Raw genomic sequence first — 18,228 nt, forward strand, 5'->3', positions numbered from 1 at the left:
CACATGGGAGACCAGGAGGAAGCCCCTGGCAGCGCACCGGCCACAACGCACCAGCCGTAGTGGCCATTTGGGGAGTGAACCAATGGAAAGAAAACCTTCCTCTCTGTCTCTCTCTCACTAACTCTGCCTGTCAAAAATAAATAAATAAATAAATAAATAAAAATAAAAGTGAACCACAGATGGAAGAAGATCGTTCTCTGTCAATCTGCCTTTCAAGTAGATGAAAATAAATGAAAAATAAACATTTTTAAAAATGAATTATTATTCAAAAATCAACAGAGTTTATGGTCACAGCACCAGACTCTTTCCACATGCAGGCCGAGGTTCAGCAGGCCTTCTCCTGTTCATGGTAGAATTAGGTCTGTAATTCTTTCTATGGTCCTGAGGCAGCCATTGAAAGATCAAAGTGTACGGTGCCGTGCATGCTAACCAGTAAGAATCTGGCTAAGATACCGAGTTTAACACCCAGCAGATACAGATGGAGCCCCGCCTACAAGGAAGAGTGTACCAACGCATAGGCCATGATGGGAAAGAGTATTGTTGTCCATTTGAACAAACGGAATGCTGCTATAGCAACACACAAGGAAATGCGACTGCAAAACCTTCGCGACTAGAAGCCCTTAACACCCAGAGCTGCACGTGGGGAGTAAACGGTCACTGTCGTTTTACCCTATCAAGCTGAAACTCTCACCTCCTGGACACTGGATGTGTTCTATTGGGAAAATGATTTCCCTTTGTTTCTGTGCTTCCGTACTAGTAGAATGGCCTAAAAGTAAACACGTAAGCACTTTTGCTTAAAAAAAAAAAAGAAAAGAAAAGAAATTCGAGCGCCTCTGGCCTCCTTGCCCGTGCCCGCCTCAGCACGCGGCCCCTGCTGACCTCCTGTCCGCGGTGCCCTCTCCTTGTCCAGCTGGCCATGCCTTCAGCAACCCCGCACACCTCAGGGTTTACCGCAGAGCCTTGGGTGGTGCCTTCGTGGAATCATAGTTGCTTATAGAATCAGTTGTTTAACGACTATTTGCTGCTTGCAAAATATTTTACTTTTAAAATTTTAATTGTAGTCATTTATTTTTGAACACACAAAACATGTATAGCATTCAAACTTCGAAAGTACCCCCCAAAAGCTACACCCTGAAGTGCCCATCCCACCCCTTCCCCAACTCCCATCTCACCTCTCCAGGGCTTCAACACCAATGTTTTAACAAATACGCACAATTATTTTACATTCTCCCATAAAGATTTTTTTTGAAGATTTATTTATCTGAAAAGCAAAGTGACAGAGAAAGGGAAAGGCAGTGAGAAAGAGATCTTTCAACCACTGGTTCATTGCCCAAATGCCTGCAACAGTCAGGTCTGGACCAGGCCAAAGACAGGAGCCAAGAACTCCACCCCCAGCTCTCCCATGTGGGGGAGCGGGGGCCCAAGTTCTTGGGCCATAATCCACTGCTTCCCAGGTACATTAGCAAGAAGCTGGGTGGGATATGGAATTCCTCTGGTTTGGAATGCTGCGTTGCAAGCGGTGGCTTAACCTGGTGCACCACCACAATGCTGGCCTCTCACCAGATTTTTTACAGAAATGGCACAAACACCATACACACTTGTCTGCTTGCTGTTTCTCCCTTCCTGTTGTTTTATGCCTTCTTAAAATCCTTATTCATGTTAGTGATGTTGCAAGGAAATAAATACAAACCTCCAATTCAACTCATCATGTTTAAATGGAACATGAAAGGTCTATGGGACCAGCCCTGTGGCATAGCGGGTAAAGCTGCCGCCTGCATTGCAGGCATCCAATATGGGCACCCTTTTGAGTCCTGGCTGCTCCACTTCTGACCCAGCTCTCTGCTATGGACTGGGAAAGCAAGCAGAAGATGGCCTAAGTGCTTGTGCCCCTGCACCCACGTGGGAGACCCAGAAGAAGCTCCTGGCTCCTGGCTTTGGATCAGCTCAGCTCCAGCCATTGCAGCCATTTGGAGAGTCAACTACCGGATGGATGACCTCTCTCTCTCTCTCTCTCTCCTCTCTACCTCCCCCCTGCCCCGTAACTGTGGCTTTCAAATAAAATAAATAAAACTTTTTTTAAAAAATTAGCAAACACAAGAAATACCACTTGATATCACCTACTATTGGTGAGGGGATACAGATACTTACAGAGATGGTTGGTAAAATTTTAGGAAACAATCTGAAGTTCTGTTTTCAAGTGAAATTAAAGATACAGTGTTCCATTGGAAGCACTAGCCGTAAAGGGCCATCTTCTTTTCTCACATTCATTGTCGCACAGCAGTCTCCTAGTTTTATTCTTTGCTCCTTCCTTTTTTTTTTTTTTTTTTTTTTTTAAGATTTATTTATTTGAAAGTCAGAGCTACACAGGGAGAGAAGGAGAGGTATAGAGGGAGGGAGAGAGGTCTTCCATCCTCTGGTTCACTCCCCAGTTGGCCACAATGGCCGGAGCTGTGCTGATCCGAAGCCAGGATCCTGCTTCCTCCAGGTCTCTCACGTGGATGCAAGGGCCCAAGGACTTGGGCCATCCTCGACTGCTTTCCAGGCCAAAGCAGATAGCTGGATTGGAAGTGGAGCAGCTTGGGCTTGATCCAGCGCCCACATGGGATGCCAGCGCTTCAGGCCAGGGCGTTAACCCGCTGCACCACAGCACTGGCCCTTGCAAATCCCTTCTGTGCCTCTTCCATGGCCTTCTAGCCTGGCAATCAGTCACGGAAGTCTTCCAGGCAGCTCTGACATCCCCACCTCTCCCCATTCCCACTCTCACCTAGTGATTCCAGCCACGGCTATGACTCGATTGAAACGTCATTCATTTTTGGAAAATTTCCAGCCATTATTGTGTCAAATATTTCTGCTGCTCTTCTCTCATTTTCTTCTCTTGTTTTCCCATGGCACACGAGTTATCTTTTGAAATAGTCCCATAGTCCTTGGTTGATCTGTTGTGTCTTTTTCATTCAGTTTTTTTTTTTTTCTTCACATTTCAGTTCCAGAAGTTTCTATTGACATATCTCAAGCTCACTGCTTCTCTCCTTGGCAGTGTTTAGTCCATGAATGTACCTATCAAAAGCATTCTACATTTTAGTTATAGAATTTGTAATTTCTAGCATTTCCTTCCGATTTTTGGACTTTCCATCTTTCTGTTCCCATTATCTCTATGTTTTTGCATAGCATCTACTTTTTCCATTAGAGCCTGTAGCATATTAACTATCATTATTTTAAATTCCCAGTCTGATAACTCCAGAATCTCTGCCATATCTCAGTCTAGTTCCGCTGAGTGCTTTGTCTCTTCAAACTAAGTTTTTCTCTTAAAAAAAAAAAAAGGTTTATTTCATTTATTTGAAAAGCAGAATGTTAGAGAGTGAGGAAGAGACAGACAGATCTTCCAACCACTGGTTCACCCCCTAAATGGCTGAAACAGCGAGGGCCGGGCCAGGTCAAAGCTAGAAGCCTCAAATTCCATCCGGGTCTCCCAGGCGGGTGCAGGGACCCAAGCTCTTGGGCCATGTTCCACTGCCCTCCCGGGTGCATTAACAGGGAGCTGGACTGGAAGCAGAGCAGCTGGGACTGCAGCCAGCACTCACATGGTATTCCAGTGTCAGCAGGTGGCAGCTTAGCCCACTGTGTCACAGTGCCAGCCCCAAGATTTTGCTTTTTAGCGTGACTTATCTTTTTCTGTTGAAAGTCAAACAGGCCACGTGAGGCTGATCAGCCTCAGTGTGAGGATTTCTGATGATCCGGCCAGGAGCTGAGCTGCGGTTACTGTTCATTGCAGCCGTGTATGTTAGGGACTAAAGTAGCCTCTCATGTGCCCGTTTTTGTAGCCCCTGGTTGCTTTGGATTTCCTCAGGGGCTCCTTTTTGGGCTAAGAACTGGGCCCTGTAGTTCTTGCAGCCTAACCCACTGTTGATCTGGGGGAGCCGGGCTGACGTGGGAAGGTGTAGGGGAGGGAAGAACTCTATGCTCCTGTGATAAGGGCTCAGCCTGTGCCACCACGCTGTGCCCCTGGCAAGTGCCCTGGAGCTTTTCTGGTTTTCTCTTCAGGTGAGGCGGGAAAACCAGAGGTGCGCAGCACTTTCCCTCCCCTGCTGGAAGCTCTAGGGGATTTTCTTCCAATCTTCACCTTGAGCTCCGGCAGATAAAATTCAGGAAAGTGTGGGGATCCCTAAGACTAGGCCACCAGAGTTGTGTTTTTAAAACAACAACAACAAAAAAAAACTTTACATATTTATTTGAAAGGCTGAGTGACAGAAAGAGAGAGAGAGAGAGAGAGAGAGAGGGAGGGGCCAGCTCCATGGCTCACTTGGTTAATCCTCCGCCTGCGGCACCAGCATCCCATATAGGCACTGGGTTCTAATCCCGATTGCTCCTCTTCCAGTCCAGCTCTCTACTGTGGCCTGGGAAAGCAGTGGAGGATGGCCCAAGTCCTTGGGCCCTGCACCCGCATGGGAGACCAGGAGGAAGCACCTGGCTCCTGGCTTCAGATCAGCGCAGTGCCAGGCGCGGCAGCCATTAGGGGAGTGAACCAACGGAAGGTAGACCTTCCTCTCTGTCTCTCTCCCACTGTCTATAATTCTACCTGTCAAATAAAAGAGAGAGAGAGAGAGAGAGAGAGAGAGAGAGAGAGAGAGAGAGATGGCTGCAATGGCCAGGGCTGGGCCAGATCAAAGCCAGGAGCCAGGAACTTTATCTGGGTCTCCCACATGGGTGCAGGGACCCAATCACTTGGGCCATCTACCACTGCTTCCCTAGGCACATTAGCAGGGAGCTGGATCAGAAGTGGAGTAGCTGGGACTCGAACGGGCACCCATATGGGATGCCAGCATTGCAGGCAGCAGCTCCATACCCTCTGTCACAGAGCCAAGCCCTGACAGTTTTAACCATCAAGCTTGTTCCCATTGAGCCTGCAGCAACTGGCCAGTTACAGTTCAGGCTTTCCCATCACTACTGGCTCTAGCATTGGGCTTCTCCTCCCCTGTTGAGATGCGAGCCTCAGATTCCACCTCTTCCTATAGGTTTGGCAGCTGCCATTCCCCTGTGACCTCAATTCTTTGATGCATCTAAGAAATGTTGATCTCTCTGCCTTTTCTTTCTTTTTTTTAAGAAAGCTTTTATTTAATAAATATAAATTTCATAGGTACAGCTTTTGGGATATAGTGGTTCTTCCCCCCATACCCACCCTCCCACCCCCACTCTCATCCCACCTCCTACTCCCTCTCCCATCCCATTCTTCACCAAGATTCATTTTTAATTATCTTTATACACAGAAGATCGACTCTATACTAAGTAGAGATGTCAACAGTTTGCACCCACACTAGTTTGAAGACTAGTTTTATCATTAATTCTCATAGTACAACTCATTAAAGACAGAGGTCCTACGCGGGGAGAAAGTACCCAGTGACTGCTGTTATTGTTGATTTAACAATTGACACTCTTATTTATGACATCAGTGATCACCCGGGGCTCTTGTCATGATCTGCCAAGGCTAAGGAAGCCTCTCAAGTTCACAAACTCCGACATTACTTAGGCCATAAGCAAAGTGGCAGTTCTCTCCTCCCTTCAGAGAAAGCTACCTCCTTCCTTGATGGCCCCTTCTTTCTACTGGGATCTCACTCACAGAGATCTTTCATGTAGGTCATTTCTTGCCACAGTGTCTTGGCTTTCCATGCCTGAAACGCTCTCATGGGCTTTTTAGCCAGATCCGAACGGCTTAAGGGCTGATTCTGAGGCCAGAGGTCAGCCTTTTCTTGTTGTGAGTACAGAAGTGATAAGTTCCAAGCTCTTTAGATGTCAGGTGGAAGAACAGAAGTCCCTCAGTCAGTATGTCTACCCCGTGATCAATAATTTAAATTTTGGCCTAGGGTTCTCCTCTGAGCTGTAGGCTCACCGCCCCTAATCGAATGTCTCAGAGACACCTCCACTCAGCGTGGCTAAGACCAGACTGGTGACCTTCCCCTCTTTCCTGCCTTGTCTTCTTTCAATTTTTCCTACTTCAGAACCGGCGTCCACCAGCCTGTTTCCCAGGCCACTGACCTAGAATTCATCCTCAAGACTTCTTCATCACACCTCCACATCCAGTCCCTCACCAAGTCTTATAAATCTATTTTTTTGATAACTTTTTTTTAAAAAAGATTTATTTATTTATTTGAAAAGCAGAGTGACAGAGAGAGAAAGATCTTCCATCCGCTGGTTTACTCCCCAAATGGCCACAACAACCAGGTCTGGGCATAGCTGAAGCTGGGAGCCAGTAACTCTATCTGGGTCACCCACATGGATGGCAGGGGTCCAAGCACTTGGGTCATCTTCTGCTGCCTTTCCAGGGACATTAGTAGGAAGCTGGATTGGAAGTAGAGCAGCTGGGATTCAAACCGGTGCCCATGTGGGACGCCGGTGCTGCAGACCCGGGGCTTTAGCCTGCTGCACCACAATGCCAGCCCACCTTTTTCCTTGCCATCTTTCAGAAGAAGCCATGTTTCTTTCTGTTGTCACTCTCCTGGACCGAGTCACTTGTCAACAACTGTGATAATTCCCTACCCTTGTCTACCCCATCTGTGAGACTCTCCCATCTCAACCATCCATGTTAGATGCAAGTCTGATGAGGTCCCCCCGTGCTGCTCTGGCCCCTCCTACCCTCCTTGCCTCCTTCAGCCCCTCTAGCATACAGAGCCCCTGTGCTATGGGGACCTTGTGTAGTGCTGCGCCCTCTCTCTGGAGGGCATGGTCCCCTCCTTCTCCTGGTTCACAGAAGCTCATTTGTACAGCTCCCAATTCAAGCTGCCTGCCTTGGGGGAAACCCTTTCAGACGCCCACCCCCAGGCTAGGTTCCTGCTCTTCCTTTTATGGGCTCAGAACCCTGCCCCGCCCTTTGCAGCGCTTTGTGATGACATATTGATTAGTGAAATTAGTTGATATCTGTCTCCTCCATGGAGTCTAAACTCCAAGAGAGAAGGGAACTCACCATTGCATCTCCAGCTCCTAGTATAGAGCCTAGTACAAATGGGATGCTAAGAACTATTTACTGGATGACTGCATGAAATCTCATCTTTCACCCACATTCCCATATCTCCCAGGTGTTCATAGCCAGCTTGGTCTCTCTCCTCATCTCAAGCTACTGATTCTGCATCCTGCTGGGAAGCTCTTCCTGGGTGACTCACAAGAATCCCTCCTCCTCTGGAGGGTGCAGGTCTGGCGACCATCACCACCCTTCCCTGCATCCTCTCGCTTGGATCCTTCCCTCCCTTTTTTTTTTTTCTTTTTGACAGGCAGAGTGGATAGTGAGAGAGAGAGAGACAGAGAGAAAGGTCTTCCTTTTTGCCATTGGTTCACCCTCCAATGGCCGCTGCGGCCAGCGCATCTCGCTGATCCGAAGCCAGGAGCCAGGTGCTTCTCCTGGTCTCCCATGCAGGTGCAGGGCCCAAGCACTTGGGCCATCCTCCACTGCCTTCCCGGGCCAAAGCAGAGAGCTGGCCTGGAAGAGGGGCAACCGGGATAGAATCCAGCGCCCCAACCGGGACTAGAACCCGATATGCCAGCGCCGCAAGGCGGAGGATTAGCCTGTTAAGCCACGGCGCCGGCCATCCTTCCCTCCCTCTCAGCCACATGTTTGCAAAACCTCAAAGTTTGCTCCTTCCTACCTCCTAAATATGTCAACTATTTTCCCACTGATTTCTTCTCCATTATCCTACCGTTCATACAATCGTCACCCCTTGCTTGTATTTCTTTTCTTTTCTTTCTTTCTTTCTTTCTTTCTTTTTTTTTTTTTGACAGGCAGAGTGGACAGTGAGAGACAGAGAGAGAGAAAGGTCTTCCTTTGCCGTTGGTTCACCCTCCAATGGCCGCCGCGGTAGCGCGCTGCGGCCGGCGCACCGCGCTGATCCGATGGCAGGAGCCAGGTGCTTCTCCTGGTCTCCCATGGGGTGCAGGGCCCAAGCACTTGGGCCATCCTCCACTGCACTCCCTGGCCACAGCAGAGAGCTGGCCTGGAAGAGGGGCAATCGGGACAGGATCGGTGCCCCAACCGGGACTAGAACCCTGGGTGCCGGCGCCGCAAGGCGGAGGATTAGCCTAGTGAGCTGCGGCGCCGGCCTTCTTTTCTTTTCTTTTTAAAAAGATGTATTTGTTTATTTGAAGGGGAGAGAGAGCAAGAAAGAGAACTCTTCCATCTGCTGGTTCATTCCCCAAATGGCCACAAAGGCTGGCACTGGCTCAGACTAAAGCCTTCCCAGGCACATTAGCAGGGAGCATGGATTAGAAGTGGAGCAGCTGGGACTCAAACCAGTATTCTGATATGGGCTGCTGGCATTGCAGGCAATAGCTTAGCTTGCTGTGCCACAATATCAGCCCCTCTTGTTTATATTTCTGTGGTAGCTTCCAGACTGATCTCTTTAGAAAAGTTCTGGGGGCCAGAACTGTGGCACAGTAGGTTAATCCTCCACCTATGGCGCCGGCATCCCCTATGAGTGCCGATTGGAGTCCCGCTGCTCCTCTTTCAATCCAGCTCTCTGCTATGGCCTGGGAAAACAATAGAAGATGGCCCAAGTCCTTGGGCCCCTGCACCCATCTGGGAGACCTGGAAGAAGCTCAAGACTCCTGGTTTCAGATCAGCTCAGCTCCGCCCATTGTGGCCATCTGGGGAGTGAACCAGCAGATGGAAGACTTCTCTCTCTCTCTCTCTCTTTCTCTGCCTCTCTATAGCTCTGTCTTTCAAATAAGTAAATACATCTTTAAAATTTTTTTTAAAGTTAAGTAAGTTTCTGAAAAAAAGAAGTGAAATTAAGTTCGAGATGCAATGACTTTGAACAGCCCTTGTCTCAACTGTTGAGGAACAGGTTTTTTTTATGCAAATTGTTGAACTCTTAGTATAGAGTTGGCCGTCTGTGTATAAAGTTAATTGAAAATGGATTTTAGTGGAGGATGGGACTGGGAGTGGAAGAGGGAGGAGGAGGAGGGATGGGAGTGTGGGTGGGAGGGCAGGTACGGTGGGAAGAATCACTATATTCCTTTTTTTTTTTTTTATTTAAGGGAAAGAATTTATTGGGAGAAACCCAACAGACTGGAGGGAAAGGGCGAAGAAGAAAAAAGAGGGAGAAGGAGAGACTAAGAGAGAGACAAAGACAGAGGTCAGGAGACAGAGAGGAAAGAGAGAGAATCACTATATTCCTAAAGTCGTACTTATGAAATGCATGGACTTTGTATTCCTTAAATAAAAGGTTTATTTGGGAAAAAATATATTGAATGATATTAAGTCAACTGGGTTTTAAGATAGAATGTCATATTTTAGGTCTCTTATGTTTTAAGTGATGACATTTAAAGGGGTTTTCTGTATTTTATAAAAATGATAATGGTTTTGTTTTGTCAGTGGCTGTAGCATTACCATCTAAAGCAGTTTATTAGATAAAGTTTCTTAACAGAATAATTTTGTAATAATTCTAATATATTAGGATCTTTTTAAAGTGACAAATAGGTGTTCTTTCAGTATCAAAATTGTAGATATGGCCGGCGCCGTGGCTTAACAGGCTAATCCTCCGCCTTGCGGCGCTGACACACCGGGTTCTAGTCTCAGTTGGGGCGCCAGATTCTGTCCCGGTTGCCCCTCTTCCAGGCCAGCTCTCTGCTATGGCCCGGGAGTGCAGTGGAGGATGGCCCAAGTGCTTGGGCCCTGCACCCGCATGGGAGACCAGGAGAAGCACCTGGCTCCTGGCTTCGGATCAGTGAGATGTGCCGGCCGCAGCGGCCATTGGAGGGTGAACCAATGGCAAAAAGGAAGACCGTTCTCTCTGTCTCTCTCTCACTATCCACTCTGCCTGTCAAAAAAAAAAAAATTGTAGATATTACATTTTGCCACTATTTTAAACGTTTTAAATTGACAAGGATTACATGCTATTAGATTAAGGATTATATGCTATTAAATGAAGACATTTGATTTTAAAGTTAATATATGTTTAATTCCTTTAATAAAAGCCAAAGAGAAAGACTTTAACTAAAAAAAAAAAAAAAGAAAGAAAGAAAAAGAAAATTTGGTTTCTCCAAAGGATTCAAAACAAACTCCATTTGAAACACAAATTTCATTCTCAAAATGGAAGTTGATACATTTCTGTTCTGTCCAGTGTTCTCACGATGGGCTTTCTCAGAGACAGCAGATCCACCTTGCAGCCTCCTCCCCCCTTCGCTGCCCCCAGGCAGCTTCTTCAGGCCCCTGCAGGGGTAGTGGTTGGGGCTGGGCTTCTCTCCCCAGGAACCCTCGCTCCTCCCTTCCAGCATTCTTCATCAGGCCAAACCCTACTCAGGTCAGGTCTCAGGGTCAGGGCCTCTCTCGGAGTCCCACGTCCACGCACTCAAATGTAAGCACCGCCTTCGCTGGGGCGTTGCTTTTGGCCACGTCTGCCAGGGGGCACAGTGGGTGTTTAGGAACATTGCTGCGCAGGTGGAGAGACACTAAATGCAAACACATCAGAATGAATGGGGAAGCTGCCCCTTAGAGAAGCCTTAGTGTGTGAGATGCTGAAAAGGATGAGTGTTGCACACAAGTTGTGACAACTTCTGTAGTGGCAAAAATCCTGTAATGGTCGGACAACAGCTCTCACTAATTCCTGTGTCAGGAAGGTAAAGATAGTTGTTAGCCAGACATCAGCACATCTCATGAGCAGTTGGAGGGAGAGGCTGACATCCAAGGCAGATCCTGTGTGGCCCCCAGGGCATGGCCGAAACTACAGATAACACCCAACCCAATATGTACTTTTCCTACACATACATTCCTATGCTAAAGTTTAATTTATACATTATCAAGAGATTAAGAACAACTAATAATAACACTTTGGGGGACATTACAAAGTAAAGCAAGGATCGCTGGAACACAAGCTCTTCCACAGGGTAACAGTCACTCTGAAAGTGACTACCAGGAGGGCAGGGAACACAGCATGGACCTGCTGGACAGAGAGATGCCTTGGGATTTCCTCTTTCTACTCAGAATGCCATGCAATTAAAAGTGTATGGATTGCTTGTTTCTGGAATTTTCCATTTAATAGTGTTGCTGTGCCTCTGCCTGCAGGTCACTAGAGCCAGAGCAAGTGAAACTGCAGGTGGGGGCGGGGACCGCTGTGCTGTGCTGTGTGGTGGGCATTGTTGACTGCACAGCTGTTGAGCCCATGGGGGCGATGCAGCCTTCGCTGGAGTCGCAAGCCCCTGGCTCTTCCCGTCGGTCTGTGAGGAAGGGGCATCGCAGCAGCTGCCTCGGGTGTTTCCTTACTTTCTGGAAACCTAGGCTGGGGGAGAACTTGAAAGTCTTCTCACTGCCACGAATGCTGGGGGCAACTGAAGGGCTGCTGATCAAAGACTCCAGGTGTTTGGCAGAGACTCTGGTCTCCGGGAGAACACAGGGGAGGTATGAGAGTGGGAAGGGGGAAGCAGTGTGTGGGGAAACGGGGGTGGCGGAGTGCTAAATCCAGGCTAAACATAGCAAAAATTCTTGGGACTTTGCCCATTTCGAACCAAAGGAGAAAGACCACTTTTTCTATTTTCTGTTAGGGCGATGCCATAGTCTGCCAGTGCGGGTCTCTGAGCCTGGTTCCTCCCTTGGGGAGGAGTAATGCACCTTTCTCTTAGGATCAGCGAGAGAGTGATCCCATAAGGAAGCTGCTTTTTATTGATTTAAAAGGTAGAGTTAGAGGAGGAGAGAGACAGAGAGATGTCTTCCATCTGCTGGTTCACTCCCCAAATGGCAGCATCGGCCAGGGCTCGGCCAGGCCAAAGCCAGGAGCCAGGAGCTTCATACGGGTCTCCCACATAGGTGCAGAGGCCCAAGCACTTGGGTCACCCCTCCACCACCACCACCGCTACTTTCCCAGGCACATTAGCAGGGAGCTGGATTGGAAATGGAGCAGCCGGGACTTGAACTAGGGTGCCGGCATCACAGGTTAAGGCTTTACCTGCTATGCCACAGTGCCGGCCCCTGGATGTCTCCTTAAGATAGGCTGAAACAGACATGAATGAGGTGACCTTTGAGTCCACCCCGGTGAATCACACCAGACCCCACTCTGGTGGCTTCCCAATCAGCCTCGGAAATTATTCTATTAATAAAATGCTTCCATTTTATTTCGAAGCAAAAGCTTGGTTAAGGATACCTGTGTGGAGGTGGAGAGGTGTTAGCAGGCTCAAGGCAGCTACGGGAAGCAGGGGCCAGAGAGCAGGAGCCTATGAGGATTTGGAATTTGGATCTCTCTCTCTCTCTTTCTCTCTCTCTCTCTCTCGATGGAAAGAACAACAACAAAGGCCTTGAACTGCAAGAGTTTGGAGTGTTGGAGGGGCCACAAGGTGGTGAGTGGCTGGGACATGCAAGACAGGTGGATAAGGGCAGGAGCCACTTTGTGCAAAGGCCACAGAAGAACTTGGGAGTTTGCTAGTAATAGAACTTTCTAGAAAGTTCTAAGTGGAAAAGTGATATAACTGTATTGATTTGTCTAACTACCATATGGGCTTCCAAGTGGAGGATGGCTCTGGAGCAGCAGGGATGACTGGAATGTGAACTAGGAGAGAGCCCAGGTAGGAGGCCAGGCTAGACATGCAGTGAGGGCGGGAGAATGAGTGAGAGTGCAGAGGCCAGAGACCAGCACTGGGAAGGACAGCCAACAGTTCTTGTGGCTATGAGAACCAACAGCTCTTGTCTCAGGCTGGGATGTGGGGTGTGAAGGAAACAGAAGAGGCAAAAATAGAATGAGTAGGTGTCTGGTTCATTTATTAAGTGACTCACCTGGTGACGGGCTGTTGACGTGTGAATGTACTTTCCTTTTCCGTGAGATATCCACAGCTCCCTGGCTGCTGGCTCTCTGCCGAGACTCCATCCCTGTCACTACTTCTCTGTATAGCCTCATAGGCTAACACTTATCTCTCATGGACACTGGGTAAACAAAATGGATAATATACTTGGATCATTCAAAAATATTTTCTTATTTATTTGAAAGGCAGAGAGAGAGAGAAAGAGATTTTTCTAGTCATTGGTTCACTCCCCAGTGCCCAAAATAGCTGAGGCTGGCCAGGCTGGAGCCAGGAACCAGGAATTCAACCCAGGTTTCCCGTGTGTTTTGTAGGGATGCATGTATTTGAGCTCTCACCTGCTGCCTCACCTGCATATTAGCAGGAAGCTGGAATTTGAAGCTGAGCCAGGACACTCCTATGTGGGATGCAGGTGTTCAAGGTAGCGGCTTAACCCACTGCACCGGCACACCGGCTCCCACGCCGCACTAAGAGACAAGTGAGACTCAGGGGCCCTCTTGATGTTCCTGGTGGGTGAAGACAGATTGCATCCAAAGCAGATTCACTGCCCACCCCTTCCCCGGGACAACCTCATGAAGTAGATGCTGCCGTCATCCATTTCATTGAAGAGCAGACTGAGGCCCAGGGAGACTGTGTGGTGGGGGCACAGCCCCAGTGCCTGTGGGTTGGCTCAGGTGTGGAGAGTTGCAAGTGAGCAGCGCTGAATGGGCTCAGTGGGCCTCACCCTTGGAGATCCGAGGGAGAGGGCTGGTTAAGGCCCTGTCTCTGATCCTGGCATGGGGCGAAGGGATCCCTGTGTTGTGGTTTACTTAATGCAGCCCAAAAGGGGAGGAGAAAACCCCAGCCTTGAACTCCCTGTGAAGTGCAATACAAAGAAATCAGTTTCTCCTTCTTCCTGGGGTCGGAGCTGAAAGCTGGCCAGGTCGGCTTAGCTGCAGCATGAGGGAGCAGACTGCAGGCGGGCACAAAGGCCTGGGCCTCCCAGGGAGCACTGTGGCTTTGTGGTCCCTTCTAGCAGGAGCTAGGGGCAAGCTGTAGCCTCTCAGCCCAGGCCAAGGCAGCTGTCCCCTGTTCTTCCCGGGAGGAAACCATGCTCCCTCCCTCATCCGGGGCTCACAGCCAAAGGGGAGAAGCACAGTGCAGCCCTGTGGACCCCTCTGCCCTGCTCACCCGAGTGTCTGATGGTCTCCCTTCTTAAGTCAGAAAATGGGTCTTAGTTGTCTCAGTATCCTCAAAGCCCAGCACAGGGCGTGGTGCCCCAAGGGGATTCGCTGAGTCAGTGCACACATTCCCTGAGGGTCCCAGGTTCCCAGCCATTGTCCCCAACATCTGCCTTCCCTGGGCAGCTTCGGAGACAAGACCCAAGCCTCTGACCTATCTGCCCGCTGCTCCGGAGAACAGGCCACTGAAAAGTGGCTTCCCCTTCCCGCCACTTAACTTACCTCCCTGTGCTGGTGAAAGAGAGCTGAGACACAAGATCCAGTCTCAGGGGACACGCGAGGGAAACATCACCAAACTGGGGCATAGAGCTGGCAAGGGGCCCCAAGCCCAAGTCTGCAGCCAACTGGCTGTGTGGCCTTGGGCAAGCCACTTTCCTTCTCTGGGCCTCTCCCCTTTCTCCTCTTTGAATTAGAGAGGCAGCCTAGTAGGTGGAAGACAGGCGGGCCGGGACATCAGATGGCCTAGCGTTGAGTGCAGGTTTTACTCGGAGCCGTGGCTGTGGCCTTTGGGTTCCGGTGAACCAGGTAGCGACAGTCACCGACTTGGCAGAGAGGCTGGAGCCTTGTGATATTTAGCCTATGGATTTGAGGACAGTGCCCGCACCCAGCGAGGGCGTTATTATTATTATAATGTTTATCTTTTTTAAAATGATAAAGGGACTGTGCTCCCTGCCTCCCAGGGTTTGGGTGATCCCCTGACATCATGAATAAAAATGTAGGAAGGAATCCAGGAGGTCTCTGGTCCCTGGGCCTTTTTTGTTTTCAGATCTGACAGGAAATGCCTTCTTTTTTCAGAGGTCGCAGCCGCGGGGCCGCACAGCCCAGCTGACAGCTTTCCATGACAAAGACCTGGCGGCCTAGGGTCTCTAGTCCTGAAGCCACTAATTCTTCTGCCCCAGGAAAGAACCAGGGGGGGGTTTCTTGTTCATTAACAACCTCAAGGTTTTAGCTACCAGAGCCGCTAAAGAAAACAAAAACCAATTAGGCCCTGAAGACAAGGATCCTTCCAAGTCTCTGGAAGTCTCAGGGCCGAAGGGAAGCGGCTCTGAGGTTCAGGGATGGTCCTCTGTGGTCAGAACTTGGCCCGCTTTGCCTTGGGAGGGCTGGTGAGCGCCCTGGGCCTGCCCGGGTGTGGGTGTTGGCGGGGGTGCGGGGCTGCAGGGAGGGGAGGGGGCACAGGCACGTGGTCTTCCAAGCCTCTGGGCCACATGCTGCCTCTTTCCAGTAAATTCAAGAAGGAGATGAAGGATCTGACAAGTGTGAGGAAGGCGCCTGACACCTGCTGATGACAAACTCTCCGGCCCTTTCTCGGATGGGGACACCAGGTGCCCGTTTAGAAACTTCTCTAGATGTGCCCAGCAGGCCTCAGCCTTGGCTGCCACTTGATGTGGGTCCCCAGGGAGACCCCGGAGAGAAGGGCCCCTGGCTGCGTGCTGCGGGGCCACCCTTTTCCCCTCAGAACGTCTAACCTCATTCCCAGGCAGAAGCTGTCCCGGGACCGGAAGCCGGTGCCTATGCGGCGCTCATGTGCACTTTGACCTGGAAGCCTCAGGGGCGCTGGCACCTCTGGCCCTTTGCCTGGGAGCCAAGGCCTCAGCGCCCTGATGGAGCGAGGCCTTAACCCGGCTCTCAGTGCTGGGAGTGGGGACTCAGCCAGCCGCTGGCCCTTGTGCTCGGGATGCACAGTCTTCTTTGTCCTTGTCTTCATAAATGGCATCATTCTGCTATTTAACATCACCTACCCAGATCCAGAAACTCATTTTCAATGGGCTTTATTTAAATCACGTTGTTTCTTCCCAAGAAGCCCTCATGCCTGTGCCTTGCTCCCTCCCCCCAATTTGGTCACCAAATCCCATATCGCAACCCCTGGGCCCCAGCTACTCTGCTTCTGATCCTGCTTAGGGACACCCCAGGAGGTGGCAATGGCTCGAACTTAAGCCCCTGCCACCCACATGGGAGACCTGGATGGAATTCTAGGCTCCTGAGCTGGGTCAGTCCTGCGTTTGTGGGCATTTGGGAAGCAAATAAATGGCTGGAAGACCTGTCTCTGCCTTTCAGGCAGAATGAACATAAACAAATACATGAAAAACTGGATGGCAAGAAAGCAACCCTAAAAAAATCTATCACTAGGAATGCAAATACTGTCAGCCTCTATGTGGCATGTGACAGGCCCAAACCAGGAGACCTCAGTCTGGGGCACACCTAAGACCTGGTGCTGCTGCTGCTCAGACCTTTCTAGAAGATGAAAGAAGCCCCGAGGCCGACTCAGACTCATTCAGCTACTTGTCCTAGGGTTTAGGGGCTTGGCAGGGTATGGGTGTCTCTTCAGTGGCAAATGTGGGTGTGGTTCTCAACCAGAGTTGGTGCTGATCCGTCACCCCACCCAGGGGACTCTGGGCAACCTTTGGGTTCCGACTGAGCTGGGTGGGTGGGGGTGCAGGGGTTCTGCTAAGCTTTCTGTGATACAGGCAGCCTCAGCCCTTTCAGATGCTGACAAATGCAATGATAATCAGTGACTCCGGCAGCACACCACTCAATCCCTGCTCCTTCCAAGGACCAAGAGGCTGATCACAGAATAATAGGAGTTCCCCTAAGTGGCCAGGAGTTGTCCCATTTAAAATTTATTTCACATGATTCTTAGCATGCAGTACACTTTTTTCAGAAATAAAAAAACACCTTCTTTACTGCCCCACTCACATTATAAATTAGTTTACAAATATAGAATTGCTAGAAACAATATTTATAAAAGTCCACATGATTTTTCACATACAAAAATATCCATAGAAACCAATTTTTTTTTTTTTTTTACACACAGTATGGTCATTTCTTTGGTCATTTTTCTGCATACCAGTAATGTGATGTCATTTGCACCTCAAAAAGCTGTTTAAAAAAATAATTCCCTGTATATTTCGAAATAAAGCATTTTAAAAAAATAATGCTGCGAATCTCCAAAAATCATTCACGGGGAAGAGTTAAAGTAACTTTTACAATGTGCTTGAGTTCCTGTTTCTAAAAAAACTTAAACCCTGAACTAGCAACGCTCACAGCGACTCAGACACATGGTAGGAAAGGCAACTCACAAGACTAATCTTCTTAATGTCCCCAGAAATTCATCTGCATCCTAACAGACCCCAAGGTGTCACCCACCAGTGGCTGAGCAGGTCCCAGGTACTCTGTTGGGCACTGGGAGGTGACTATAAAAATGATTTGAAGACAGCTCTGAGGAGTAAAAGGGAATGCTAAAATAAATAACACCATATATATTCTTCACAAATTTGATCAGATAGTTTACTGCATTTAAAAACTAAAAATCCCACTTAAAAGCTGTTTAATAAAACTCTGATAATACTTGGTTGGACGATGAAATATCCAGGACACAAGCTGGGAGGGCGAGGATGGCAGGCTGAGACGGGAAGCAGGCAGTGGCCACCCCAGCCCCAGCAGTTCTTCCAGCAGGCTGCCTATGGCTCGGGATGTCGATTTCAACCAGAATCCTTGGTCCAAGGAGAGCTATGCGCCATTCCTACCCCTTCAACGCTTGTGCCTGCCGGAGGAAGCTGCCTTGCTTTTCTGAAACTAGAACACACAGTCCAAGCTGCCGCCTCTGAAGCCAGACTGCCTGCTGCATCCCATCTTGCCTCCAGCTTCCTGTGTGACCCCAGGCCAGTTTATCTAACATCTCAGGGTTTCACTTCCCTGGGATGGAAAATGAGGGGGTGCCATCACCCCCGACTCCCAAGGCTGCTGTGTTCAGTGGGTTGACACCTGTCAAGTGTCTACATTGTTGCGGCTTCCGGCTGCACTGCTATTAGTATGGACCTTGTACCAGACGCCAGGAATGAGCAGAGGTGACCTGTGAACTGGTCCTACCACAGCAGGAGCAAAACTGAATTGAGACAAAGGACACAAAGCTGGAGGTTTCCTATTAAAATCCCAGACAGCTGGCTTTCCTAGAGAAATCAGAGCGTGTCAGTCCCAAACCCCCGACTGCCTCAGCTGCCGGCTGCTGTTGGATTCCGCGACCCCCGCCCCACAACTGTATGGGCTAACGTATTTAAGTCACCTGCACACACACGCAACCCTGGCATGCAGTGAGTGAACGAGACATGGTCCCTTGCCCTCACAGGGCTCACAGAACACAGGGAGGTATCCAGAGAAACCTGTAGAAGCAGCTCGCAGGGCTACGAAGTATGGACCATACCCCACGTCACTCCAAGCACAGCCAACCGGCCGCACAACCACCTCC

This window comes from Lepus europaeus, chromosome 13 (genome assembly GCF_033115175.1).
Source record: "Lepus europaeus isolate LE1 chromosome 13, mLepTim1.pri, whole genome shotgun sequence".
In the NCBI taxonomy this organism is placed as follows: domain Eukaryota; kingdom Metazoa; phylum Chordata; class Mammalia; order Lagomorpha; family Leporidae; genus Lepus; species Lepus europaeus.